This window comes from Caloenas nicobarica, chromosome 4 (assembly GCF_036013445.1).
Source record: "Caloenas nicobarica isolate bCalNic1 chromosome 4, bCalNic1.hap1, whole genome shotgun sequence".
NCBI lineage: Eukaryota > Metazoa > Chordata > Aves > Columbiformes > Columbidae > Caloenas > Caloenas nicobarica.
The window spans coordinates 74,819,778-74,847,464 of NC_088248.1; positions in this window are offsets into that span (position 1 = coordinate 74,819,778).

Consider the following 27,687-nt stretch of genomic DNA (forward strand, 5'->3'; position numbering starts at 1 on the left):
CAAGAAAACCTGATACTTTTTTTTTCCCATGCCTTTATGTGTACTCATTGATACACCTGTTACTAATTTCAGATCACCCATGTTTGTTTCAGTTGCCTCATTAAAATGGATATGAGTGCTGACCCACCAATCTCAACAATTAAGAAAGTTAAGGCTTGTAGTTACATTCTTATCATAATTTTCTAAGCCAAACATGAAAGCAGCAGACCTAAATTCCAGACATCTGTGCAAGAAATTTACAGGAAGAAAAAGCCAACCTGACCTGCACCTTCTGGTGATCCAGCTCATCTTCCCAATTAACGACCAATATTACTTACTCAGAAAAAAAAAAAAAAAAAGAAAGAAAAAAAATATATCAAATACCTATAGTCTGATATTTTGCCAGCATGTAAGAAAATGTAGCTGCTCCCAGGAGCTTTAAGTCATGTTCAGCACCATTCTGAGGTAGAGCATGAATAGCATTCAAACCATACAAAATAGGTGAGAAAGGGCATTGACAGTGTTTCTCATCCCTGGCATTTGAGCCTTTCAGACAATACTGAAGTTTTCACCATGGCAGTTTAACAATGGTGGGTTGTACCTTTCACAAGGGAATAAAGGTGCTGAGTCTGAAGAAGCAGCACATCCTTCCCCACGCCAAACCCCAAAGCTCAAGCTGTCCAAGCTGGGAGATGTGCTGCCAGTGAAGTGTATCTCCCAGGATCATAGAATTATAGAATCGTTTTGGTTGGAAGAGATCCTCAGGATCATTGAGTTCAACCATAACCTAACCTAACTCTAGCACTAAATCATGTCCCTGAGAACCCTGTCTAAACGCCTTTTAAATCCCTCCAGGGATGGTGACTCCACCACTGCCCTGGGCAGCCTGTTCCAATGCCTCACAACCCTCTCCATGAAGAATTTTTTCCTAATATCCAATCTAAACCTTCATTTGGGGCAACTCACAAAATGGACTTCCACTTTCACTAAATCAAAGGTGCTCTCAGGCTACGACGTTAGAGGAACAATATTGAGCAAAACCTTATTGCTTTACAAAGGAAAATGTCATAAACTTGAAAGAAAGGAGTGAGTACAAGAAGGAACAACCTGCAAGCTTCTACCGTGCTCAGACCTGGGTAGGAACCGTGACCTGTGAATATCCCCAATCACAGCATCTCAAAGGGAATAGTGGGTCTGAAGGCCTGGTAGCCCAGGGACTGCAGAATAATACAGAAATCTCACTATGGAATGATTAGTCACAGTTTGAGCCCTAGGACACATAAGTTTAAGATAAGATGAGCAACAAGAGAAGGAAGTGCCAAGCTGTGCAAACTCCAGAAGTGATTGTACATGGGAGGAGAATGAGAAAGGGAGACACTACAGGACTTAGGCAAAATGATGGTACTGCAAAGGAGCAAAGCAGCCTTCCCATTCCCTCTGTTATTTCTAACGCTAAGAAGCATTTTAACTCTAACAGAGTGAGGACCCAACATATGTGAGAAAAGTTGGGAGTGTAATGACATCAGTGATTTTAAGCTAAAATTTTTAGAAATTTTCTGTTCTGTAGAAATGCAGCTTTAAGACACTCACAAGGCAGAAGACTCAAAAAAGGGTTTGTTAGCTATAGCTTTAAGCTTATAACTACAGGCAACTATTTTGCCCTTGAACATATAATTTAATCCCAGATCTTCAAGTTTAAAGGTAAATGGCATTTCCCACTGAAATTAGATTCTTGTGTAACTTTGAAGATACAGGCCTTTGCTTTGTAAATCGGAGAATGAAGGTGATGTCCTACATCACAAAAATTCTGAGGATAACTACAATAGAAATTATAAATAAAGTCATGTAGTACAACAGTGGATTCCAAGTAGGAACCACGAAAAACATATTTTACAAACTCTCCGTGGTATTTCCAGAAGAAATAGACATTATTCTTCAGACTCCAGGTAAGATACTGAATGTTGAAAATGAAAACACAGTATGCAGTACCATGCTGAGCAAGGAGCCTATCTGGACCACGATGTGCAGAAGTGACTTAAGAAGAACACACAGTACACTCAATGATAAAATGTTTGTTGTTACCTCCCTGGAAGGTGTAGAAAAATCAATATACCCATCAGCACCAGACCCACTGGTTCGTACAGGCTCAGCCTTGCTGCAGGCTTTGATTTCTTACATTCTGCATCCTGAGCAGGAGGGAAGCGCTACGCATGTGTCGGTGCCTGTGTGTGTGTGTGCATGTGAGCGAGAGATGTGCAGTGAGCTGGAAACTAATTAAACTGTAGTGTTAGATAGGTGACGAAAAGGGCTCCATAAAAGCAGGATGGTGCCAGAAGCTAGAGTTAAAATAGCACCTGGCATACAGTGAATAATAATAATAATATTAAGAGTGTCCTGAACTAATTTATTTGTAGGAGTAAAAAAACCCCCAATAATAATAATAATAAAAATTTTCAAACAAAATGTCATGCTTAGGCAACAAACCTGCAGGAAAAGAAGAAGGAATCTCACATCTTAAAAAATGCCCAATAGTATAAAAGAGCAGTTAACAATGAAAGGCTTGAGGACCACCAAATACTGACTGCCAAACCTCCATTAAAAAAACCCCTAAAATGTTAAGTGATTGTAATAAAAAACTTTCGTTAGGTGTGATGGGGGAAGTATGAGTCACTACAGTCACGTTGCCAAATCTCTTCAATCTATCATGAGTATCCTCAAAAGATACTGCTCCTCAAAAGATACTGATCCTCAAAAGCCAATGGGGCGTTTGGGCAACTGCAGACAGAAATGCGGTACCATTTGCCTAGAATTCAGCTGACTCCACTCATCAGTTGTATAACTGTGTCAGCCATGTCCACCACTTAATTTTATAAAGGATAAATAAAGCAAGGCTCTCACTATTGCCCCAGCCTTACACAGTAAGGAGAAGAGAGGAAGAAATCTTTCCTCAGCATGTTTGGTCCTCACACTTACCCACAGCTGTTGAAAACAGTCAGGATGCTCAGAGAAAGTATTTCAGAAAGAGCTTCCAGCCCTGAGGTGCCTCTGGCAAGAAGCTGAAAAAATCCTGTACCAGCATGGTATCCCTAAATAAGATAATTTCAGGTTATTAAAAAAAAAAAAACAAACAACATAGTGAGTGGAAATAACCTTCTCTTGGAATTACTGGATTGAACATTTCTGCCATTAGAACAATTGCTTGGAAGTGAAACCACATATGTGCACATGTACACGCTAAAAACAAGGCAAGAAAGGGATCTTTGTATGGGGAATAAATGAAGCAGTAACTAAACCAGTTGGAGACTGTTGGTTTTATATAGCCAGACTAATTAGCGCTGTTTTGAAAGTTTGAATAAAGAAACAGTTAAGAAAAGGTAAGTCAGGATCCTTAATTAGTATTCGGCATTGATTAGTGAAGACATTTGCAGTCAGTTGACACTGGTCCTTTTGAAAGACAAAGAAGATAAAAACTGTACCTCTAATTTTACCTGTGGCAATCTCATTATTTCCTACAGTATTGCGCTGTCAAAGAAATAGAGTTAAACACTGAATTAAGCTCAAAGATATTGGCAAAATCAGGTGACACTGTACACAATATTGAAGCTTTCCCCTCTCAGTTTCTTTCATAGACATCAACAAACGTTTGAAGCTTTCTAAAAGCTTGCTTTTTTTTTTTTTTTTTTTTAAATGAGTGCGTTATAGCTTTTGTGTTCACAGACCTGACAGTGTCAGTGCATGTTGCCGGTTTCAAATCAAAGCTCCCCTGATTTTTATTTGTTCTGTTCTAGTATTGATACCTGCTACCTACTGTGCAAGGTAAAGCACCATCACTGAAATCAATCAGAAAAAAAATAAATCCCTCAAGCCCACAGAATTTAAAATGAGAATCTGACCCGTATTATTCTAGTATTAGCGAAATGAGAGTTAGTTGTCCAAGTTTAAATTTGGAGCACTTACAATCCATAATGGTGCTTCAAATTTGTGCCCGCATGGGAGCAGCACTGCTTTATTAGATGCCTTGAGCAAATTCACGGGCTTAAAGAATAGCCATCTTCATAGGTTTTGATGTGATTTCACTGGACAAGCTTCAGCATAAGACTGAACAGAAGCAATCAAAAGTGGGACTGGCAGGTTATAACTGCAAAACATCTTTGGAGGCTTGTCTTTCAGGATATCTTCTTAATAATGTCCCCATTGGGATATACATTTAGATATCCCCAAAAGACAAGTCTTTAATAGCAAAAATGATCCCCTTTCACTCCCACAGGTTTGCAAGCTGAAGAGCTAACTCTCACATTCATTTGAATCTCTCAGTCTTCATGGACAAATATAGGAAGACGGAAAAAACAACCCATTTCTTCTAACTATAATAGAGATCCTGTTGGTAGCTCACCATTCAGCAATAACTATTCCATTCTGCACCTCTCAGCAAGAAAGATGGGACACAATGGGATTTCACCACATTTATTATAATGGTAGAATAATTGGAACAAGTCTACCAGAACACCTGAAGGGACTGATGGAGTATAAATACCATTTTCCTTAGAAAGTAGATATGAGTCAAGCTCACCTGCCAGCCAAAAAGCTTTCCTATCCACCTAGGATTTAGCTACACTTGGTATCTCCTGTTTGATTTTTCTGACAGTTGGTATTATTTCTTCTTGCACAACATACAGGCTTTCTTTTTCTTTTCTTTCTTTTCCTCTTTTTATTTTAAGTGAGTATGTAGGTTATTATTTATGCATGGTAGGGAATAAAGCAGTCACCTCTCTGTGGAAAGAAAAGCGCAATTCAAGCGATTTGACTGGTCATTATTTCAACATGGTTCATATATATTTCCATAACAGGCTGCCAAATTGCTATTCCTTCATCAGTCTGATTTTGCATAAAGAGTAACACAGGAGAAATAATTCAGTCGTGCTTCTTTTTAGCTGTAAAACACTGTCAAGCTGGTCTTCCCTTCCTCTCTCTTACACACAAATAACTAATTTAATAAAATACCACAGAGCACAACAATAGAAAGGGAGAGAACTAATGTTGCAAAGAAGTCCCTTTTAAGAAGTTTTCAATGCTAAAACACTTAAAAGATCCAGTGCACAAAAGTTGTTTAAAACATTGTCTGGATAATAAATTACAAACTCTAAAGTCTTAAGAATTCATCGATGATTGAAAACTTCCCCTGAGTAACAAAACAAAACAGAACAGGAGAGCTGTTGCAGTCTGTTTTCAATACACCAGTCAATGAATATTGAATGACTGTTTGGGATAACTCTTAAATGTTCCCTAGGTCCTTGCACTCCAGGAGACTCCCTTCTCCTGCAGGAAAAGCTGAGTTTTGTATTCCCAAATGTATTACTGTATCCAAAATACATCAGAACACATTTTGGTGAATTGTGACCATTTTTCCAGGCATTTCAGATTATGTCAACATTATTTATATTCCAGTAATCTGTCTGTTGTGCCCATGATTTGACAAGATATAGGTTACTGGATATAGGACTGGAACCCATGAGAAACAATTTCTTTAGTGACATCTCCCCATCAAGAACTTATTTGAGATCTGTCTGTGATAAAGTTATTAATCCATCTAATGTTCTTTGTTCATTCTATGTATAAAAAGTTTCTTTTATTCAAATGTCAGACAGTCGTATGCCAAATGCTTTAGAGAAAACCAAAGTTTCTTTATCACCAACAGACCTTTTCAGCTAGACCTGAAATTCTATCAGATAAAACATGCTTTCATTTTACAAAAAATTCTCGTTGAAATTATGCTAACATCATGATTCTGATTTTTTTTTTCTTCTAGTCCTTTGCTGCTCGAATCTGCTTCTATATTTTACCAGCTATCTTAATTTGTCTAGAATAAATCAACTGATTGATGCAATGTATTTCCTCAATTTATTTTAGCCCTTTTCAATATTGAAATTAGTAATGTTCCAAACTTGGTTATTAACAAACATTCATGACTCAGAGGATTCCTTGGCTAACTCCTTTAATGCTTATGACATAAGTTACCTTGGCTTGATAATTTATTAGGGTTTTCAAGTTTTCTATTCCATCTACAAGACCAGAGAAAGCTCCATCATCCTTTGCAGCAGGGATAAACAGCTTGAAGCTGACACTTGACAATGGAACTGCAGTCTATTTTTCTTCCTCTCATTATTTAGGGTGGTGTCAGTATCTGCCTCCATCATTAATAAGCAGCAATCCGCTCTACCTACATAAGCAGTGACATCTGTTTTCCCACTTCCACCTCTCAAGCTGTGCCCAGACAGGTAGACCACCCCTTCCCAAACAGAGACATCTCATTTGCCATCATCATTTGCAGTCCATTGGCATTTGACATAAGCTGCTCCCTCACCTTCTGCATTAGCGGTTGTCTACTCTTTACTTTCTAAACAAATACAAGCAGTCCTACCTTTCCTCTTATCCCCACACCTGGGGGAAGACAAATCTGGTTTTAAGATGTCCCGTTTAACAGTTTTTTCAATGCTAATGCCTGTTGCAATTCGCCGCTTCCTTAGATTTCACTTGTAGCATTACCACATTTTGAGTTTGGCCACAAATCATTTGCACAAAGCAAGCCTGACCAGGCAATAATCATGGATTAGTTGCAGAGTTGCAGTATTTTAAATTAGTGATTAACATTTTACTGAGAATATAAAAATTATCCCTTGCTACAGGACTTCACTGTATTTCTGATGTTCTGAGAATTAAGTGGGTTTTGTTGCAACATCTAATTAACATTCCCCAGCTAATATTGCTCAGTGTAACACAATTTTTGATGTAGTCTAGATCATTCTTTAGAGAGATTAGGTAGTCTATAATAAATTCCTGCCCAGCAATTTCATTACATACAACTTTAATGAATTAGTATTTAGAGTCCTGTAATTCTCAGTGGTCTCCAACTATAAGCATCTGATATTGACCCCAGCAATTCTCCTTGCATTCTGATTCTTGAGAATCACCAGCTCCATCACATTTCCTTTCTGAGTATGGTGTTGGCAACAGTATGTATTCTTGATAGACAATTTGGAGCTGACTTTGTCAGATGTAAAGGTTTTCGAGCTCAGGTTTCATGCCTGAGTATTCAGAAATGACTGGTCTATTTTTAGCCTTCTTTGTCTTGTTTGCTTAAAGGTCTCTTGACCATGAAAAGATTTAGATGAGGGCTACCACATTCAACCAACCTACTCTCCCTATACTTGACCCAATATTCTTTGGTCAAAACTATCAGCCTGGTGCCACTTAAACACTTCATTTTAGTATCACCTGGCTCCTTTCCTCTATATACTGCAGAATAGTTTGTTTTCTGGGAAATTCATGGACAGCTTGGATATTTTTAACTTTCATCTTTCTATTCAGATCGTTCAAGCTTTCTAGACTCTGAGGAACAGCGCCAGATGCTGTGTCACTGAGCCCAATACAGATGGAGCTAAAGGCAGGCTCAGTTTTCAGTCCTACAGTCTCGCTGATCCCTGAGGCTTTGTGTTTGCCTTCATTCCCAAAAGGGAAAAATTGACTTGATATCCTCCCAACTTTACACCAAATCCTGTCCACTTCTCTTAGTATTCTCTCTGACAATTGCCAGTTATGGATACTCTTTAAGTTATTTCTAAACTTCTGTTTGAGTTGGGCTGTTTTGCCTACGTCAACCATTAAAGACCTCTCTGGCAGGAGCTCTTTGCTTACACAACTGTGCCTTTGGAGGGGGAAACAGGCTGTGACTCACTTCAGCATCTGCTGACAGCATAAGGAGATCTGAATGGATGGGTGGGTGGGTGGATGGATGGACAGAGCTTTCCAAATTCACCTGCCAAACAGACAGAGGAGTCTTTTGTTTCCAGTGACAACTTCTGAACATGCCATGTCCCAGCTGTCATACCCTCTGTTGGCAGCTGAGTTGAAGACCTGACCCATCAGTATGTTACATTCACACTGAAGTTTAAGGACAGAAGATGAATAAGATTGTGGGGCTTCTGGTATTCATAGTTCTTTTGCTTCTAACATCTCCCTTGCACTGCTCAGTGAGAAGGTAAAAGAAAATACAGTCCTTGTTCTCAGACTTTTTCTTCCCTCCCCTCCCACATTGGTGTGAACCAGCACGTAGGACACAAGGATAGCAGAACCTGGTGCAAAGTATATGAATTTTTCCCATTATTAAAAGGTGCTATTATTTATTTAAAGGCGTTATTATTTATTAAAAGGGATTATATGAAGGGGGTGGTGGATAACAGTCACTTGAAAGATGAAACATAGCACTTTCTGCAAGCACAAGAGTAGCACACTTCAGCTCTAATCAACACAAAGCATCAAATTTCAGAGCATTACAAACAAAAACCACTTCCAGGTCACAAAGTTTAACAGACTGAAAGAAAGACTGGACATTGGTAAGCCTACAAAAATACGTAGAGCTACAGTAGTTAAAGTAAGTTCTGAAAGGTTAAGCATCATCCTTCAGTTTTCATACAGATTTTGAATATTAGAGATTAGCAGAAGACAATGTAAATAACAGATTATTACGCTGCTGTCTAATGTGAAATTCTTGCATCTCTTTCTGGGATATCTAGTACTGTGCACTGTAGGACACTACATTCTTTACTGTATATCTCAGGTCTAGCATATATTTCCATCCTAACATGATAGCAAATATTCCCAGCTGCTTAAGAAACAGCACTGACAGGCTTTAAAAGGGAATTTCTCTATAGCAGGAAAAGGAATTCCTTTAAAAGGGAATTTGTCTATAGTTTGATGCTACCTTTTGGAGGGTCAGGACTCAAACCAAGAAAGTAGGGGTCAAATCACTGATGGCGTTTTTTCCTTTGTTTGTGGTTTGTTGGTTTTGTTTTTTCTTTTTTTTTTTTCCCCCCAGTGTTGTGGGGTTTTTTTTGTTTTGTGGTTGTGGTTTTTTTTTTTTGTGGGGGCAGTGGGTTTTTTTGTTTGGTGGGGGTTTTTTTGTTGTTTGTTGGGTTTGTTTGTTTGTTTGTTTTGTTTGGGTTTGTTTGTTTGTTAGTTTTTCAGAACACCACAGGATAACTGTAAGAGCTAACAGATATGGAAGTGGGATGCAATAGAAAAGATTTAAAGACATGAAAGGAAAATTTCTCAAAGAACTTGTACGGACACTATTCTCAAAGCTATTTGCAAATATTGTTTAGACAACCGAGATCATTGCAGTATGTATATCCATGGGACTTTAATAGCAAGAATTGTATAGGATTCAGCTAAGACCTTTGCACTCCTGAAAATGTCAGTTAACCTGAGCCAGTCATCCATGCGAGTGGAATAATTATTAACTTATTGTTATAGACTTGGAGACTGGGGCAGAAGAGTTATTTTCCCCAAAACTGCATATGAAATCTATTCCTCTCTTCTTTCTTGAAGGCCTTTATTTATTTAACCATGACAATATTTTTCTTGCTTCTTTACCTGTATTCTATGAGCATGGAATAGTCGCGCTTATATTTGAACAAGTACCATCTGTTAAGAAATTCTCTAACAGGAAGCAGTAACCTAAATGACAAACAATGATCACATTTTCCACACCCTAATTCTTAGTGCTGTCTTGGGGCTTGGTCTTTCCTCCTAAAATTTGGTGGTAACTAAATGATTGACATCAAGAGTGGTAGCATAAGAAACCTTACACCTGTGTTCAAAAATCTAGTGTCTCTAACTTAGCAAGATTGTACAGATAGAATGGTGAAAACCATGGATAAACAGGCTCCATATCTTCCGATTAGATTTCAAATTAATCAGAATGTTGCATCATTTCTTAATGAATTTGAAAAAGCTTGTTAAAATGGGCAAAATTGGGTATTAACTTTGACTCAAATAAGAGTAATTGTTTTCAATTATGTTAATAAATTGGTTTTGTACATTCATTGCTTCTGCTGAAGGGTTATATTTTTAATATAAATAACTGCTTAGTCAGAGCTGAATTTCATTACCCTTGAGTATAGGCTGTAGGAAGACAGCCATGGGCTCTGATGAAAGCTTTTTACATTATTTGCAGATTTTTTTCTTTTTAAGAAACCCACGACATCCATAGGAAGTGAAAGAAATAATGTTGGGTGGAAAACGTTTTGAAACTTCCGCATTTTGAGCAGCAAAGAAAAATGTCTTTAACAGCTGATACACTGGGCACATAATTCAAACTGTCCCTCATTTCAGACCTAAATTTATCTTCCATCCACACAGACTTCTACTCTATCACACTTTTTTCTACTCAGAATTATTCACATCAGAAATGTAGGCTTATAAAATGTAGGCTAGCAAATGTGTTATTTATGTTAAAGAAACCATCCCCACTTCTTATTTTAGCTTTCTGACTGTGGGTTTATTGTGTCCCCCCTCTTGGGGCTAAGTCCCATATGGTATCTCACATTTGCACCCAAGCAGATTGGGAATATGGTGTCTTTGCCTCTAAGAGCCTGAATTAATATACTAAGACTCAGTCATAAAGTACTGTAAAGAGCTAGAGGCTTTATTGACTTTAAGCTCTCTGGATGCATTTTTGCCCTGTGAATTATTTAAGGTCCTTTGAGAGCTTCCCTGGGGCCTTTTGAAAATAAACTCACAATTGCCTTCAAATATGCTATGGCCAGTCCTCCCTTAAAAAATCTCCTTTCTTTAAACACCACAAACTCTGGCAGCACCTACCCACTTCTGCGAGGGAAGTGGAGTCCAATAGTCACAATTTTTGGATCGCTATAAAGTTAGAAGAAATTCTACTCTAAATGACTGGTAATTCATTTTTTATTTTCCCAAGATAATGGATAAAAAAATCCTCCTAATAATTATAGCTTTTCTGATGGCCTGTCTTACTTCTAGATACAAGATTTATCTTCACAGGGACTATGACAAGCAATGCTATTTGAGAATTGCACATACGTGGCATTCTGCAGTCATACAAGTTCAAAAATATTTGGTTTTAGTTAATTTGCCTTATATCTATTTAATAAAGTCACCATCATTCAGAAATTATTTCAGAATAATAATAAGATTTTTCATTTCACAACCTTTTTCAAGAATAAATTCTCAATGAAAATCAACTCAAAATTGTATGAGGCACAGGAATTCATTATTAAAGAGTTCTGATAAGAGAGGCTGATGATTACTCCAAACAATGCTTCTGGGGAACTTTGTTCCCAAAAGCTTTCAGCCAATGAATCCAAGAGTTCAGTCTTAATATTATCTGTAGGAAATATAGCAATGAAAAAGCTAAATCACCACCAATATGCAGACGAATTAGGGCTCTAATTCTTTTTTCCACCGCACGCCAGTGGAAGTATTTTTTTTCTTTCGGTTCCTATAAAGTGAAGCAACACTTTTTTTTTTTTTTAATTTATAGCTAATGAGGAAATCATGTTGTAACACATCAGCCAATTCAGGACACAGGGAAGAAGCATCACTACCCTACTTTATCCTCTTTGTCCCTTCATCTCTCCTCTTCATCACCTGTGATGATACCAGACCCCCATTCAGGCCCAGATATAACTTCTTCACCTGTCCATATACGCTAATTAGGCTGTGAATGAACAATTTTATAGACTATGCTTTTCCTCTCTTTTTCCATTTTCCTTTCTCTTTTTGAATTTCTGGCTCAGGCAAGCTTTGTCTAATGAGTTCATCCGGGTCTTACCAGGGAAAACCTGCCATGACTTATATTGTGCACCACTTGCGGTGGCAGTCTCAATAAATAATAAGTATTGATAATAAGAACACCACCATTACCCCAGCACTTTGCCTGAACTGACAACTGTGACACAAGCTGCTAACAACACAAGAAACCGCTTTATTCACCAAACAATCTTGACATTAACTTATACAGCAATAAATAATTATCTAAATTATTTGCTAAATTATCAAGTAGCAACCTGCATTTTCCTTTGCAGATCCCAGTTACATGATAAAATTTCCACTTGAAGCACATTACAATATTAAAATTGAAGTGACTTGGATGCTTATAAGATATTACTCTTACCTTGAAGAAAGATCCTGATGCAATTTAAGATTTCTTTCTCCTCAGAAGTTAAGACTAGATAGCACTAGATGAGGATCTACCCTACAGTTTTAGTAGGTCTCAAGCCCAACATAGTAAGAAACCTACTTATTGTGTCAGAATAGATTTCTTTCTTCCCTACAAAGAAATATTTGTACAGAAAAGTACACTACTTCAAACAACGGCAGGATAAGGATAATTTAATCTCACAAGGAAGGTGGACCTCTGAGATTCCTAGATTTCATGCAATTTTGTTCTAGGGCTAAAGTTAAATTGTAAAGGTATAATCAGAAGTTCCAAAGGAAGATCTCATTTCTTACTGAATTGAGACAATCTGAGACAGCTGTCTCCAGATAATAAATTCAATTAAATCTATCAGGAGGGATTTGTTTTCTGCTATATATTTACAGTAATCCTTCTTCTGGCAATTGAACTCTACATGCTTTTCCAAGAATGTACTGATTATTTTTCTGATAACGTATATGTATCTGGGAAAACTGTTGGGAAAATCTTGCATTGGAAGTAAAAGCAAATATGAAAAACAAACAAAAAAATGCACTGAGTGGTTCAGAAATTATAAAAATCACTATACCAGAGTCTACACGAAGACTAACCAGCCAGAATTAAAAAAAAAAAAAAAAGAAAAAGAAAAAAAAAATTAAACCATCTCCTACTCATGTCCTCAAGATCTGCCTCTTTTCCAAGAAACTCAGCCTCAAATACAAATCAGCGCGTCAGCATTTCCAACTTGGGTCATCTTGAAGAACAGGTCTTTTTATCAGTTTTCTACTTCTCTCTGTATCCCCTGCCCCAATGCCCTGCCTAAGTAGGAACCCAGGAATACTTTACAAATTCTTTGTTTCCCAAGAATAACCAGAATGAGATTTACCATTTACACTTGCAGGAACATTATCTACCAAAATATTTTCTGCACCTAAGTTAGAAAGCAAATTTATTTGGGTCTTCAGTGGCAGTAAGGCCAGTAAACGTTGTGGGAAAGGAAAAGTAAACAGCTTCCCAACTTGCAGGTGAAAAAACTTTTTCTTTGTCATTGCATTCTCCCCACTTCATGCTTAAACAAGACACAGAACAGTCTGATCCTTCTTGCGGTTGTATCAGTCATATAATTTTCTGATGGCAGATACAATGGATTCTGCAGCTACTTTGGTTTGTGCTTGCTTAAATTAAGGAAAAAACCTCCAGATATTTCAGTAGATAACCATATCAGTTCAGTTTTAAAGTAAGTAGTAAACCAGTTAATAAGTCAAATTACTTTAATCTTTCTTTATCATAACACCTTAATGTAATCAGGAGGTTAAAAATCCTTTAAGGTTACAGAAGTCTGATTGAATAAACAATACATTCTGTAACAGCATGTTCTATTAATAGATACTGTCAGGATCATTTACACATTGAGCTTCTGTTTCAGCAGTGCAAGTGATGGTCTCTCTTCCTTTCCCTTTTGTAGTATATAATTCACCTGTTTAACTCTTAAAATTCATATTTCTCAAACTGTCGCTTATCTGTTTGATGAGCTTTCACTAGACCTCTACATCTTAATATTATCACTAGCAATGCAGTATGACTGAACTCAATGATAAATTTGCATATTAAACTGTGAACATGATTTTAAATTTGAAAGGTACAAATAAGTGATCAGAAATTAAGAAATCATACTGATAAAGCTAAGGCCTGGATTCCTCAGTAAGAATTCACTATCAAATCACACTAAAAATACCTATTGAACATCATATAATCTCATTAACTAAAAGAGAAAATTACATGTAATTCTTATTCTCTGAAGGTATGAGTTATAACAAACCCTACCAACATACCAGTGCATGGGCCCAGGAGCTGGGATCTATTATAATCTACTTACCCTCTGAGAACCTAATTTCCACTTGAAATAATAATTTTTTTTTAAAAAAAAACAACCCTGAAATACATTGACCTCTAATACATTCAGAATGTTAGAATAAATCAAGAAGCAGAGTTAATAAATTGACTCCTTACTAATGTGTTCTAATGAAAGAAAATAATTCAATATGCTTACTGTTATCCCTAATTTGAAGCTCCATCTAATAGTCCATTCTTCATATTATTCATCCTGCCAATTTCCAAGGTAAACCTTTTTCCAAGGTAAAGCTTTTGCAAAAGGGAACAAAGGTGAAATAAAAGTATAGTTGTAGCTACAGTATGGTGGTTTGAAAGTGTACGTAAGCCGTTATTTTATGCCATATTTCCCACACAAAAGAAACAATATTTTTCATTTACCTTGCAATAGAAACTAACACTAGAGCTTCAGTGTGGCAAATATAACAAGATGTCAGGTTTTAAATAGGCAACACATAAAAAAATGAAAGAAATCAAGCCACAGTCTCCCCATTTTAAAGGATGAACAGACAGAAGAAACTGTGCAAAAGTCACATTAAAAACTTGAGATAAAGCAGAAAGTGGAGGCAATATGTTCCAGCTGTTAATCAAGTAGTTGAACTAAATAAGCATCCTCTTTCCCTCATCAGTTCAGTGGATGATTATCTGCACACCAAATGTAAAATGTGCATGTACACAACCATTCTCATTCTAAAGTTACAAGAGACATTGATTAAAAAAAAAAATAATCAAGCTTATCCATGAAGGAGTGAATTTTCAGTATAAATAACAAACAGAAAGAAATGCTACGTTTTATTTATTTTATTATTTGTACCAAGGTCAATGGAACAGAACATTTTTTGGGGGGAAACTCACTTTTTATTAGATACATTGTCAGGATTGTGCCTAAGATATTTAAGAAGGGAAGGGGTCGTCTACATTGGTTCTGAAACTGAGTTTAATGTCAAAGTGTATTGAGATGCAGTACCTATGATATCTTTGTGAACACTGTAACAAGCTATTTGGGATGCTAACCTTGACAGGAAAAACATTTTTAACATGTAAATGTCAATAGAGGTTTTCATGGCAATAGTGTTTTGGCTGCATAGGTACATAACATATGCAAAATCAATATTGACACGTTCCAACATAGTTATTTTTATGTTCATTTTTTTCCTTCTCACTTTTCATTTACAGTTATTGTGTAGATGAAACAGATGGAAGAATACCTTTTCCCTTGGAATTGGAGATATTTAAGAAATTATTTACATTCAAAACTCTTCAAATTCAGAAGCCAGTGGATGACATGAAAAATGTCTTAAGTATCTGGGACACTGTCCAACAAATTCCATTTAAATAGATTTGTGAATTTATTAAATAAATTAACTAAAGGTATTGGTAAAATTCTTAACTGTGATCTTCCTAATTACGATTTTCATTGATTCTGTAGTTGCATCAAAAATCCTCATTATATTTGCTAAGGCATAGAAAGTCAAGAACAAGGGAAATGCTGAATGACTGTCATTGACTGTTTATGTACATGTATTATGATTTTATCACATGATTAATTAAAAGTTTCTGGAAAGTATATTAGTACCATATCTGTGAAAGTATAAGCACCAACTATTCTTTAGCTTTTTGGATATATTAATTGTCATATAATTATGTATAATGTAGCTCTTTTTGACTTTTACCAGGCATGAATAATACAAGCACCTTGCTCATGGTTTATAAGTGTGTGTGTGTGGGGGGGTGTTTATCTTTGAGATGCTGTTTCTCATTATCTTTCACAGTAATTAGATGCCTGTTGATCTAGTCAAAAGCTCTTTAATGGACGTTAATTTGTTCAGTTTTGTTCAACTTGATCAACCTTCTTTTATTTGCTTGCCCACAATCAGATTGTGTGGCCCAATAGACCCCACATGCAAATTTGAATGCTCAAATTATCTAACCCATCTAAATTACTTTGGAGCCTCAGCAACTTCAAAACTAAATATTTTGATCCTTAAATCACAGAAATTCTGTTAAAAATCTAACAGCAGAGGTTGGTTTCTCAGTTTCTGGCAAAATGTTACTTTATTAAGACCAGTGCCTATTGCTACAATAATGATTTTATGCTATTAATATTTAACTAACTGGAGCATTTTAACTTCTAGTTGATTTTAACCTCTGTAAAAGTCAACGCTTTCAGAGAATGAACAAACTGTATAATGAATTTGTTTTTCTAACCCAATCTAGGTATTATTTCCTAGATAAAGGGTTGTGCAGGCATGTACAGCATCATTCTTTTCACAACAGTCACTTGTCACTCTGAATTAAGCATATCTGAAGACATAGCAAATTGCTACTAGATTCATGATCTATGACAAAGGATTACAACATATTTTATACCAGCTGGGTAAACTTGCAACCCTGATTCACTTGGAGTTAATTATGTCCTTTCCTCCACATATGCCGATACTAAAATCCATGTCTTTGGTACTAATCTTAAAGAGGACTTGTCACATCAATGTGCTTTCAAGTTTAAGTCTCCCTGTGCTGAGCAAAAATGTGCACTGGTGCAGGGACTTGCAGGCAATGCTGGGAAGGTCTGGAGTGGGCATTGCCTAGGGAAAGCACGGAAGTTTGAGACAGACCTGTGGTCTTTTCTTTTGCAAGAACATTGACAGGCATCAGCACTCAAGCTCGGATGCCAAACATCCAGAAGTCAGATGAAACGATTAATCATGAAACAAAGACACAGTCAGTCAGGGCCCAACCTGATGACTGCACATAGTCTTCAGGATGGACAAGGTGATCAGGTTTGTCAATTCAGATTCATCACTATTGGTGTCCTCTAGTAAGTTAATGTGAAGGGGCAAGAGAGAGTAGGCAGCAAGGTGACAGTGTTTGTCTTCCTGCAGCTGTTGTGTAATGTTGCAGACATTCCTGGAAAATGTGGTAACCTCATACATTTAGCAACAGGAAATGGAAAGGGATGAGTAGGTTTCCATCCATACCTTGCTGGTCTGAGTAGCTGGGTAAGCTATGTTAAAGTGGACCCCTGGAAACCTGATATGGGGGACTAGATAAATGCTTAATGTTTTCAAAGACTTTGCCTTCTTGGACCTTCTTCTGAAAAATAAAGGTTGTCCCAAAACTCATTTTTGAGTCATGAGTTAGACTTGACCTATGGGTTAGTTAGCCCTCAGTTGCTTGTTCATGTGAAATATCATTCACACAGTTGTTTGCACCCAGATACTAATTCCCATTGCCAAGCTGAGAATGTCCATTCCTAATTAAATTAATTCTATCACTGTATCTATGAGATAGGGTCTTTATTTTTTTGTCTCTCTGCTGTCTCTGAGGACTAATGGATAAACTTGACTTCGATTTGATACTAATCACAGCTTCCTAGAAGTTTCATTAAAATTCTTTTCTTTGTCTTTGCTTTGCAGGATGCAATTTCCTTTGCTACAGCCTGTGACCTCCAAAAATCAGTGGTGAAAAGGGATATTCAAAAAAGCATTAATTTCAGGTGATTTCACATTTGTCTATTTCAACTTAAAAGCTAACAAAGATGAATGTAGGTTTAAGTTCATTAAAACGTTTAACACATTAAGCAGAGAGCTTTGCATTATACCTGGCTCTTGAAACATTTAACTTCTTCCTGCTACACATCCTAAATCTCTCTCATTATCTGATTCCAGCCAGCAACTAAGTACCACGCAACTGCTCGCTCACTCCCTATCGGTATGACGGGGGAGAGAATTGGAAGAGTAAAATGTCAGTTACAACAGTCACAGTCAGTTAAAACAGTTACAACACATTGCTATCTTTCAAGGAAAGAGTGAAGTTTAGAAATATAAACTGTCAGAAGTGTAAATTCAGTAGTCTAGAAACAGTTCACTAATTACTTATACGAAGCAAATCAAGTCAGTCATAAATCAGTAACAACCGTGGCTTTTCAGGGAATTGAAATGCAGAAGATGATAATGAATGACACTCTATTTGGAAGGACAACGTAACACTCTTCATGAAATGCCACCATAGACCTATGAGCACTGGTAAATATTTGGAAGCTACTTCAGCCTGTATTCAGAGCCATAGCCACACTCTTCTATTGGTGTGTGCATAATATGCTACAGCTACTATTTCACACTTATCCTTGCAGTACAGCAGTAAACTTCCATTATTACCTATGTCATTATTTTGTAATGCATATGCAGACTTGTTTCCTGTTACTTTTCAGGGGTTTCCATAATGAAACTTGTTCTGCCTAGGTTGATATATAGTTCAGCACGGTCATACACGTCACAGATTTTTCTCCCAGACTCATTCAGAAGGTGCATATCCAAGAGAGACCAGCCCAAGCACACTAAGCAAACTGAGCAGGTTGGAGCCAATTTTTTTTTCTCTCCTTTGAATTTTCTATTCCTCTGATGATGCTCTTCCAAACCAACAGAACTGGTCTGGAAAGCAGCAACTGGTCAAGGTTTAGAGGACAATGTTCATTCCCTCCCTCTTGAAAAGACCTCCACAGTAGTTTCTTGGTCTCTTGGCAGAATAACAGAATTGCTGCAATGAGCATAAAAGTGCTAAGATAACAGAGTTCTGACATAAGATGCATTCAGGGCTTAACAGAAAAGAGAGTAGATCCTCTGCCCTAAAATCTCTCTTGAAAAGACTACTGTAAACACCTAGATTTTCAAGATTTGGAAGCTGAAGTTAGAAGCTAATACAAGACAGACAGGCAATGGAAGACAAAGTGAAATAATGCATTCTACACCCCCTATGAGCTATTTGTAAAAGTTATTGTAGATGTGGTTCCTTGAAATCATTGCAGATGCTCTTTGTATAATCAGTGAGAGGAGTCTTTGTCATGCAGACCCCAAAAGAGCCCAGGCAGATTGCTGCCAAGCAAGGATACGAGGAGAAGATGACTTTGTAATAAAGAACGTGTTAGCTGCATTTAAGTAACTCCGTGATAACGTAAACTTTATTGAAAACTGCAGCAAGTGGAAGAAACATAAAACAATAGCTAACCGTCCACAGAGGATGTGATAAAGTCTCTGCATGACATTCACTCTGCTTGTTCTTGATACATCTGCTAAAAATGGCTGATGCGACATAGGAGACATGAAGGAAACAGAGGACAGACAGTTCTATAAAACATAAGAGAAAACATAACAAGTGACAGTGGTCAGATGTAAGAACATGAGAACCAAGACTCCCTTACAACAAAACAGAAAGTCTCATAAGGCTCATCTTAATGTGGCACTGATGCACCTATAGGGTGCATCTACGTCTAAGATCCAGGAAAGTCTTTCTCAGAAAAAAGTTGCAATAATTAGCTTAAGCATTAAGTGAAACTTGTTTGCCTTTGTTTGCTGTTACCAGACATAATTTACAGAAGAGCAAAACTTCAGACCTTTTGTGATGGACAATACAACCCAAGGAACAAACCATTATTTGCACAGAAACAAATTATTAGGAATACTGTTATTCTTTAGATGCTTTGACTCAGTCATCTAGCCCATTTCTGTATGTATTGTATAACCATCATCTAGTCATCTGCTTTCATAGACAGAGTTGTTGGGTTTTTTTATACCGGATCCTTTCTAGGCCTTTATTTGATTTTTAGACTGTTTTCACAGTCCAATAAGTACCCATCCCAGGAGATGTATTTTTTCCTCCCCTGCACATATACTTCAATGTGTTTGCATTTGTCATTTGCTAAATGCATTATGACACACCATGGCTTTGATTCCCTGAAGAATTCCTCATTCGATACACTGATTTAGAAAGGATCTGATGAAGGCACTGGGCTTATAAAGTTCCTAGTAACAGCTAAATCTATAAGCTTCAGCAAGGTAACAGCAGATGTTAAAATGTGTTAGTGCCCTTGGATAAGTACAGTTTGCAAAAATAATTTCCAGTAACAGGCTTCCAGTTTTCAATTGCCAGCACATTTCTGCTGGTTATAAAAATATGTGCAGAATGCTTTGTAGGAATACACTTGGTAAGTATACAGTCATTCCAGAATGCCTCAATCACTATGTTATCATCAGAATGAATTTCTGCTTAGTCCAGCTGCCGGACCCTCTTGAGACTATCTGAAGAACAATGAGGCATATCTTCATCTTAAATTAATCTGATTTTAAATGAGGAGAGACCAGTGGGAACAGTTCTGCTCCATGATATAATTGCACTTTCCATTCATAACTCCTGCTGTTAAGCCTGTACTACTGGCAATCAAATTCTGCTATCAAGAATGAGTCCGGGGTGTATCCAAAGTGACTCCAAAATTAGTACACAACTACTGCAAAACTGTTCTTGTCTGCATTTGAGATTTCATCTTCCAAGACAAAGTTTTATGTACCATCATACTCAATATTAGAATACCTAATTTTTGGGGACTTCACCCTCATTATCCACGTAAGGAGCCTACCTGGGCTGCCAGCTGAGAGACCACTTTTGATATGTTCACCAAGGAGAACTTAAAGAAAAGCAAGCAGGGCATTCTCAACAATGTGGGTAAACCCCTGCTTCAGCTTACTGTGAGAATCTGAAGCACAAATAGAGTAGCTTGCCGTTTCACCACCATTTCATTATCAAAGACTGCAGGATATGGTATATTTATTTAGCCACTACTACAAATTAACAGAACTATAACTGAGATACTTCAAATGTTATGCATCACCACAGGAGACTGAAGGTCCTTGTGTTGTTTCTTGATGTTATTAAGTCAAAGCCTGCTTCCTTCTATTTCCTATTTTCTTGTCTAATTATTAATTTGTTATAGGTACCTAGTTGTAACTGTGGAACAAATTCTGTGCAACAAATTTCTCTGTTGGAATAGAGGCATTTACCTTTCTCACTCCTTGTGTTTTTGACTGTCATATCACCTCCTTTTTTTTTTTTTTTTGGTCATTGGTGGTGTGTTTTGTTTAGTATGTTTTGGTTTTCTTCATTTTGTTTTTTGTTTTCGTCTCAGTTTCTCAAGACCCATACTCTGGTCTACGTAGGAACAGTCAGATTATGCAAGTTATGCTTTGTTACTGTGTAAGCTATTCTGCCTGGTTCTTTGCCTGCCAGATCTATGACAGGGTTACTTTAGGTCCTGCACTGGAAAAAGGATGCCTTTTAAATCTAAGCACCCTTCAGGACTTAAATAATTTTTATCACTAGGCACCAACACCATAAACCCTTTAGTAAAGGTAGGCCTTTGTAATCTTTCTTTCAATATCACAGCAGCAGATATGCCTTTCTTTTAAAGAAAAAAAAAATAAAAGGAAATGGTAAGAAAAATCTCATTTTAAATGAAAGCTTAGAGAGGAGCTTGTAACTGCTGTATAGGGAATGAGGAGACTTCTCACCCCTCTTATTGCAGCTATTTCATCTCTCATGGGTTAAGTAAAGCTTGAGTGAATGGTACCTTTTCTCTTCAATCTGCTAAAATATTCACCTGCAGGGTTAAGATATCCACCCACTCTGCTCCAGAGAAACAAGAGCTCTCACCCTTTTAGGTGATGAACCTGTGCATTCTTTTTTTGGCCACTGACTCAGCCAGCTAACCCCTGCGGTGACATGAATGAATTGACATCTAATTTGTGGTTCCTCATAAGGCTTTAATACATCCTGTTGAGTGAGACATTCAACAGAAAGGATGAGAAGGAAGATAGTATCAGGTATAGGTTCATCAAAGAGAGTCTGTGTTATCTGCAGCCGATATTGAAAAGGATTCATGACCATTAACCCAATGTTCCTCTTTAAGGTATATTCAAACATAAAAGGCAAAATAATGCCAGCAGTATCATTTTCTAGAGGGGGATAGTATCCCCCAGGTGTGATTTATCATCCATTTATGTTGTCGATGACATGAGAGCTTTGGGAGGCTGGTCATGCCAAGATGCAGAATTTCAGATGCTTGGGAAAATAACACTGAAAACTAGAGTGTAAGAGCATCTGGGGTAAAAGTGGCAGCTGAATGGAGGGTTTTTAAGGACTGCAGTTTTGGTTTCAGATAGTCAAAACTGGGGGTGAGCTAGAGCTTATGAATGAAGGAAAGATATAGCAGGAGGGAAAATAAACATATACTATTTATATATGCCTGTGACATTTAATAATTGCAAGAAATACAGGAAGTGAATTCCATCCATCTGTCCCACAAACCACCATTAGTCAGCAGACTTCTTATAATCTGGTATCAGATGAGGCCGTTGTGACTTTTTTTCTTCCCTTTTTTCACTTGCCCTTATGGATCACACTAATGAATCACTCTTTTTCCAGCTATTCTCATTTCTTCTCTAAAGTGGCACTTCATAATTCTTAATTCCATTTTTAATTATGTCTTAAGTAAGAGGCTTCACTATATGTGATTTATTGTATACAGGAGTTAAAATATAGACAAAGTCCATTACCTAAGTCTTTCCTCCTTACATTTTTCCTACACTGAATTACAAAGTGGAAGGCGAAAATTGATAAGAATAGTCTTCAAATATATATGTTTGGTGTCAGTCTTAGAGTTTCTTAATGTACAAATTGACCATGTCTTTACAAAACAATAAGTTAAAATAGTAAATTAGCTGTTGTAATTGCTAATAACCGAAGTAATACTTTGGTAGTCAATGCATATGTGCATATGCAAACAGTAAGAATATTGTTATAGTAAGTCTCTCCCTCTCCTGCTTTTAACCCAAAATTATTTCGAAGCCAGAAACGTGTAATTATTGACTATCCATGTGATTCCAGGTCTGATAGGTGGGTAAATCACAGTTTATCTTTTCTTCTAAACTAACTTTAAACCGAAATACTAAATGTTGTTCTACCATTTAGATTTTTCCCAAGTAAATTCCAATTCTATCAACAAATGAAACTCACCAAACACAGGAAAACAAACAAACAAGGTAAATATTGGCAATAAGTAAAATCTTATCTAGATCTTAAAAATATAGTAAATGCATATTTCTGTCACGTGTTGATCCAGGCAGAGGAGATCATCTGACTATTTGACAATAAAAGTATATTTTCTTGCTCTTTTATCTGTAAATTATCACAATTTAGCCACTTCATTAACTCAGTGTTTTGAATATTTTACTAGAAATTTTCTCCAAGCTATTCCTACATCAAAATTAAAAACTTGTACTTGACCTAGAATATCTTTCTAAAAGTCATTAATTTTCAATTCAAAGCAGAGAAATGATAGTCGTTGTTGTAACGACTAATGATACTAATTGTTAAAACTGTGCATTTTACAGCTTCTTATACATTTTTTTTTCTGACGGACTAACATGCCCTTTCAGAAGTCTGCTCTTCATGTGGATGAGTTTACATAGAATATCAGTAGGTCCTCTCTTAACCTTCATTTGCTAAGTTAAATGCTTGAATGTTTTAAATATTTATTCATTTATCACTGTTAGACTGATTTTCCAGAGAACTGTAGGTTTTTATTTTTTATTTTGAATTCAGCTATGTTCATACTTTAATACTTTATCTATAAGCAATAATATTTTTGCAGTGCTAGTCAGTATTGCCCTGATTTTACATACAACATTTTATTTGCTAAATTAATGTTGACTTCATCCTCTAAACCTTATTGCTTATCTTATACAAAGACAATAAATGTTTTGTAAGAATATACGTATTTCCTCTAACCCACTCCTTCCTGTATCGTATCACAGTTTGAAATAAGTTTTTTGAAGTTCCCTAATGTAGAACAATAGAAAAAAATATGTAAACACTGAATTAAGGAAATGAAAGGCGAGATTTAGTTCACAGATTAACGTGCTCAAAACTCAGCTTTGTGGTAGGGTTGGCTGATAAGACGCAGGATATGGGAAAGACTCAAGTCCAATAATTGTAGATCAGACTGGACATCTTCGGGTATTTCTAGTGACACTAGCAACCAATGTGTGGACAACTGAATTAAGACCTTGGCCAACACAGTCTGAAATCTAGAAAGCCACAGAGCTCACCAAATGTACATCTATTGTGGGAGACCTCAGTACCCGCATTGCTGGTGTTGATTAGATCTCCTGCTACTGTCATATGAACTAAACTGGTAGATGTGCCCACATTGGCAACTAGTTTAGGTGTCTAAACCTTGAAGCGTAACCTCACCTGAAATGGCTAAAGGGTGACAATTTACAGACAGAGTGGAAGAAAGAGATGCTTTGCAGTGGAAAATAGCTAAAGAAAATGGTATTTGAAATACTATACATTAATATAACACTTTTTCTTGGCTTGTAGTGTATGCCATATTGTAACTTAAGGACCATGCTGTCCTTCGTTTCCCTTTTGAAGTTACACAAAGCTTCTTGGTAGCTCTGCCTTATGCCTGTTACAACAAACTACTGTTTCAGAATTGAGTATAATCTACCAAATATGATTCAAGCTAAATTTGCAGGTGAACCTTCATTTTTAATTTTACTTTCTACTTTTGGTGCACAAAACTGGAACAGCGTTCTGTGTGCAGCAACAATGTTTTCCTTTAAATATTAGAGCTGTTGTTATCAGAGTGAATTGAAAAAAGCTGAAACTATTTTTGTATTTTTAAACTATGTTTTAATGAAGAAAATATTAAAATTATGAAAATCTGGAGGAGGAAACAAAGAGATTGGATTTCGCCATAGTTAACCAATTTAGCTCAGCTTGAAATCGTATTTTGCACTGTGGCATTTTTGTACCTGCTTGCCTCTCTAATGATAGGAAAATAACTTTCAAATGCTTTTCTTACATTGCTCAGAAATCCAGAGTCCACAATCTGATAGACATCCATTTCATTCAGACTTTGAAGGTCTTTTTATGCAGAAGTTCCAAGTAGACAGTCAAAAATTAATAACTGAGTAGTACAGGTTTCAGAGTCTATCCCATTTCAGAACCAACCTCAACAAGTGATAGTTCAATAGTGGAATCTCTTAAAGTCACTTGTGCTTTGTCTTATACAGCTAATTATTCTGATTTTATAAAACTCTCCAAGCTTTTGAGCAATTTCTGTATCTCCTTCTCGAAATCTCCAAACTTATAGTTATATTATGTTTGGATACCACAAAAATTACAATTTCAGGTTATATTATCATAAAATATATAGGTAGAACAGGACTTATAACTAGTTACTGGAGTACCACAATGGACAGACCATTACTAATACATGGTAACACATCACTTTCTTTAAAATTGCCTTTTGAGGTTCAATGTCAAGCCAGCTTTTAACATGACTTATGCCATGCTAAACTGAATTGTTTCAACTATGCCACCAACTTAAAATATATGTATATATGTATCTGAGAAAGAACTAAACAGCTGTGTAAAATTAGAAAGAAACTGCAGAGAATTTTATACCGATAGGATCACAGTAAGGATAGTACCCTCCAAAAAATATTTCTTCTAATACAGGGTATCGCTCTTGAAATTTTAAACACTCGTGTTATAAATGTGAAGGACCTCCTCAGAGAGAAATCAGCTTTCTAATCATCAGTTCACAGTCACACTTCAAACACACATATCACTGGACATGTATCCTAGTGTTAAGAGCAACCTATTATTCACAATTTCACATTTAGTGACAGAACCACTCTAACTGCATTTCTCAGGTCTGTCATTCAGAGTGTTTAAAGATCACACTCTTAGAACTCAAGAGTAAATTTATCTGGCGTTAAAGATAAATTATATTACAAAGTTGGCGTCAAGTTAAACTATTCAAACGTGGAAAAGAGGTTAAAAAAAATAAAAGTCAGAGGAAGACCATATGCAAGAACTCCAAAGCAGAACACCTGCAAATCTGCAGGTAGATGTATCAAGATACAAATGCTGGCACTACCTTCTCAGGTAGGTTCCTTATGCTGACAGCACTGTAAATATCTAGATAGAAAAATTAAGACAATATATCTGAATCCTCCATCCATTAAAAATTAAGCAAATATGCTTATTCATGTAAATATATGTATATATATAATTTGGAATATAACTCAGGAAAAAAGGAAATATTCCAAGCTAGCAGAGAATTTTTTCTTACTGCCTGGGTTGATTAATTAATGCTTTCCCACAGTTTTTATGATGAAACCAGGAAAAACAAAAATAAATGTTGTCTGATGTACACCAGATGAACACTGCTTCATCAGGAAAACCACCATGCAGGAAGAATATAAAGGCTGGACATCTGAATATCAAAAAAACCCACAAACCAACCCAAACAAAAACAAAGAAAAAACCACAAACAACAAAGCTTAGTGGAATCTTATCTCCATTTAATGTAAGAGCAACTGAAAGGCAAAATCATGAAGTATACTCCCAGGGCCGTGCAAGTTAGGCGCTGGAAAATGTAGCGATCTATGTAATAAACACAAGTAAAAAAGGTCCACTTTCCCATGTCGTGGCTCACTCCTAGCACTAGTGGACTGGCATGGAGTAACTCCTAAGTACCTTATTTGAGGTGGTAGAGACAAGGGTAAGGACAAGGAAATGCAATTTGCAACTTCTGCTATGGACTATGTAACAGATATTCATTTTTCTTATACACCAAATAGGAGAATTTATATTTTTTTTTATTTACCACAGTGTCATTGCATATGCAACACATTTGAATTCTGTACCACTTCAAATCCTAGGGCAAGTAACTGACACCCAGCTTCCAAAGTCTGCAGGTTGAACTTGTCTTCTCGCCAGAGCAATTTACAGGAGATAAGAGTCTTTGCACTTTTACCAGCTACCAACATTCGGTTCCCAGACATTCACATCATTACCCCTTTTCCTTGGTCACATAGGGATTCTGCTCATAAACAAGAAAACATTCTTTCTATTCACATTTTGCGTTCTCTTGGAAGGGGAATTACAGAGGCACTAGACAGTAAACTGAAATGGGTATTTTAGTTGCTGTGGGTTCCAGTATACAAACCAGGCAGAATACTGGATGAACTTGGCTAAACAGCCATGAAAAACACAAATATAAGCAATGAAGCACACTTGAACTTTGTACGTTTTTTTTTTTTTGTTTTCACTTTATCACACACTTCAACCAAGGATCTCAAAACTCTTAAAAATATTTATGAAATCTTACAGCACTCCTGAGAGGTGAATTATCATGAGTTGCCACTTTAGAAAGTGTTACACTGAAATTAAAAGCCAACTCAGCACTGGAAATTCACACATCTAACACCTTCCCTGCAGTTCTGAATAAAAATGTCCTAAGTTGTGTATAAAGGCAAGTACTCAGAGACACCCTGGGAGCTCTGAGAAGACGCATTGATATTGTTTATTAAATTACAAAAATAAATCTTTTGCATTAATTGATTTTCTTTCTTGCTATCCCTTCCCTGTTCTAAACAGCCAGTTGTGTTAGTTCTCAGAACTGAAGAGGTATATATCCCATCCCACCAAATGTCTCGCCTTAAATAGCATTTTTCAATACAGATTCACAGAAACAATGAGTTTGCTGCAAAGTTAAATTCAGATAAGCCTGAGAATCTTGCTGAAAAACAAGTATCCAGAACCACTTATATCCCAAATTCATACTAATCTGCACTTCCAAATCTGATTGATTTCAACTCTCATATCAGTGAGGAGGTTGATTGAATGTTCAATATCACAGGATGATATTGTCTTTATCAAAGAATCTCCCAAATAAAATGAGAAAATGAAATTATTAACTTCACTGAAACGGAATGAAACTGGGGTACAATATTTCTACTGATTTGGTTGAAGCTCTTTTGTATTATCTCAGTGTAATGGAGCAGAATTTAGACAAAATCCTTGCATTAACTTTGAGGTACTGAGAGTGCAACCCAAAAAGGAAGAATTCTGCTGAAAAAGATGAAATATGCTACACTTTGGACAATAACAAGTTAAACGTGACTTTG